A 3,643-nucleotide genomic window follows, 5' to 3' on the forward strand; every position below is an offset into this window, starting at 1 on the left:
AAAGATGTAGCGTCTTGTCAAAAGTGACTGAATTAATGTACGATACGATTTACCACAAAATAGGGTATTTTCTGGAATTTTATGTATTACGTCATGGCATCTAATGTTCAAAGGGCTCTAATAAGCACCCCGTTCACAAAGAAATTGAGGCTGTAATATAATTGACAATATAATCGTTCTTTACTGGGTTCCAGCTAAAGAAAAGACATAAACTTTTCCTGTGCGTGACACAGAACAGGAAAAGAAACAGGAACAAAACAGCAAAAGAAATTTTTATACAAAATCGTGGTTGCAGCATCCGTTGCAACCTAGTAAAACAGTCTTTCGAACTCTAGGCTATATGGGCGCCAAAAACTTAAAATATATTTTGAAGAAAAAAACTGTCCAATGAGGAAGAAATAGCGTTTGAAGCTGATTCAGGAATACTGATTATTATTTCAGTTAATCCTAATGATAAAACAATTTAAAGTAAAGCAAGAACAATTACAGTGAAAGAAAATGCCTGGTATTTTGGAACGACGTTCACTGTCCATCTCTAGTGCTGAAAGAAGAATATATATTCAAAAAAAAACTAAAAAATCCCGATGGTGAAATTCCGAAAATGAAAACTAAAAACTGCCAAAATTAATCATAGGCAGCGCAATAGCGCTGCCTTAGTAAAGAACTATTGGGGAACAATGTATTATTTATTTCTTTGTATCTTCTGACCAAGGCACTTCGTGTAGAAGGAGTTATTGTAGAAACTTCAAAAGGGGCTCATTCGATTGGAAATTGATATCTCTAAAGCTCTTTTTAAAAATCAAAAGTGATTGGAGGGAAACTAACCCCATCCACCCACGCCCATCCTTTCCCCAAACACATCCAAACAAAATTTCGAGATAGCCAAATTGTTCAATATAGTTGAAAGGTCCAGTAATTATGGCTTCGGGCATGTCAAATCTCCCGCAGCCATCAGGGCAAAGTATGTAAGTTAGACAATTCGTTCATTGTTTACATATGATACATGTCATGGGTTGGCAACCCGCGGCCCACATGCGGTGTCTTGGTGCGGCCCGCAAGATCCTTGCCGCAACACACCTGACGGACCATATTACACACCATACCAATACAGAACGGAATGAAAGGAGGCACCATGTAGCACTCTGCCATCTAGGATTCTGGAAAAATCCGTAAAGACCATCTTGCATAGTTAGTTTGATGTTCGACCATCCGGACCAATCCTATCTCAAAGTTGGTAAAATACCCCCCCCCCCCAAAAAAAAAAAAAACGCTTTTAGATTTTCTATGTTTATTCTTTTTTAGTACACTAAAATTTGGTGCTTGTGGTTCTAAATGAAAGCCAAATTATCTGTTCATGTTATGTGGTCATCTTGTGGCAAAATATTGAGAAAAAAAAAATAACGCTTGATTTTGTGTATGAGCATCATCTGGTATATAGTGGAGCAAGAAAAATGGTACACACTGGGAAATATCGCAGTATGTACCAAGTGACACCCATCTACAAAATCAAGGGTAATTTTTTTTTTCTAAGGGCAATTGTTATCAAAAGAGCTTAAGTACATCCAGATTGTCGAAGAGGCATAGATACAATGTCTTGGGAACAGAATAAGGTATTAAGTTTCAGGGAAATTAGAAGGGGAGTAAAACTATATCAAAAGGAACAATGCATATCCAGATTGTATATCCTCAATACATATGAGAATAAGGCATTAAGTTTCAAGTTTCATGGAAACTAGAGGGGTAGTAAAACTAAATTAAAAGGTACAATACATATCCAGATTGTAAAAAGGTTGTATGTGCAATATCCCAGGAAAAAAGGGGCGGTACGTTGAAACTCTCAGAGTATATTATTGGGGATGTTGAGCTATATCAAAAGGCACTATGTCAATCCAAGTTTGTCCTAAGGGCATATTACAATATCTTAGGAACAAATAAAGGTATTAAGTTGAAACTTCAGGACCTGTTGAAGGGGATTTATAACCAAATATGGATATTAAAATGGCTTATTTTAATATCCATATTAAAATGTTCAATGGCTTATCAAAATGTACTATATGCATGCAGATTTGTTTAAAAGGGCAAATGAAAAATATCTGACGAGCAGCTGAAGGCAATAAATTGGACCTTTTAGTTCTACTACAACTGCTACTTATGCAGTTAGTAATACTGTTATTGTGACTTTTACAAGATGTGACTGCTTTTAACTGTTTGAATTTGTGACTATTTGCAACTGCAAATACTTGTGACTGTGACTGATTGCGACTAAAACCCCATCTACTTGTAACTACAACTCCCAGTGCATGCGACTTTGACTGCATCAACTACATTGCTATAGCATATAACAAGAAAATCCCTCAGAACTGGAGTAATGCCAAAGAGGCAGGGATAGACTGGCTGGTAGGCTCCGTAAAAACAAATAGATACACATAGGCCTATAGTTTATTTCTTGTTTTCGAGGATTTATACGCCCAAGATGGCTTCTAAAAAAGGAAGATCGTTCATGAAAGATTGATATCAAATGAAGCACGGACAAATTAAATTTTGTTTTATTGAAGTTAAAGAAAACCTTTGTGTTTCATCTGTCAAAAGAGTATTTCCGTAGTAAAGGAATATAACTTGGAGCGACGATACGATACTGAGCACGAAACTAAATTTTAGTGTCTTGAAGGTGAATCTCGAAAAAACAAAAACATAAGCATGGTCGCTCATTTAGCGACAGCAAACTTGTCAAAGAGTGTGACTTATTATTGTGGAGGAAGTATATCTCGGAAAGAAAAACATTTTTTTATATAATAGTCTTCTCTGCTAAAACTTGCACCCGCACCGAAGACTTGGGTACTAACTTGTTTGAACAACTTAAGGATAAAGTAGTCTTTTACGTACTTTTCTCTTGCGATAGACGAAAATACGGACGTGTTGGATACGGCACAATTCCTAATATTTGTACGAGGGATTGATGAAAATTTTCATATACAGGTATGTGAGGAGTGACTTAAAATATGCAGTCTTAATGGAATTACAAAGGAGAGGATTTATTTCACCACTTGAAACAAGCCCTGGTTTCGTGCGGCTTAAGCTGGGATAAATATTTGTGACGTGATGTATTATTATCAAGTAAGATGGCTAAGTCGAGATTCAGTACTTCAACGATTTTTTATTTACAGAAGAAATTTGTAACTTTCATGGAGATGAAAGGAAAGGTAATACTTGAACTTTACAACAACAGTCTTGGGTTTTTAACTGATTAAACTGAAGAACTGAATCTACTCTATACACGTTTACAAGGAAAAAATAAATTGAAATGCCAGATGCATTCAGATGTTAGGCATTTGAAATGAAACTAACATTAATTATCAAGCATATTGATGAAAAAAGCTCGAACATTTTACAACTTGAAAGAAAGCAATAGAACAAGCTGGTATAAATTTTATTTTGTAAAAAACTAAAATGAAAAGTGCATTAATAAAACTTCAAACCGAATTTCAAATCGGTTTGATAATCTCAAGAAGATATTACATAAGATGGATATTTTCGAAAACCCCATGGAAGTGGATGTCAATTCTTTTTTTGCTTTTTGCTGCTTGTTTTCTCGATCTGTTGTTATTTTTGTAAGAAGATGTATTACTTTGGAGTGTTAATTTTA

The sequence above is a fragment of the Artemia sp. Qi Xiang Cuo genome, chromosome 9, assembly GCF_049724085.1.
Source record: "Artemia sp. Qi Xiang Cuo chromosome 9, ASM4972408v1, whole genome shotgun sequence".
Classification (NCBI taxonomy): domain Eukaryota; kingdom Metazoa; phylum Arthropoda; class Branchiopoda; order Anostraca; family Artemiidae; genus Artemia; species Artemia sp. Qi Xiang Cuo.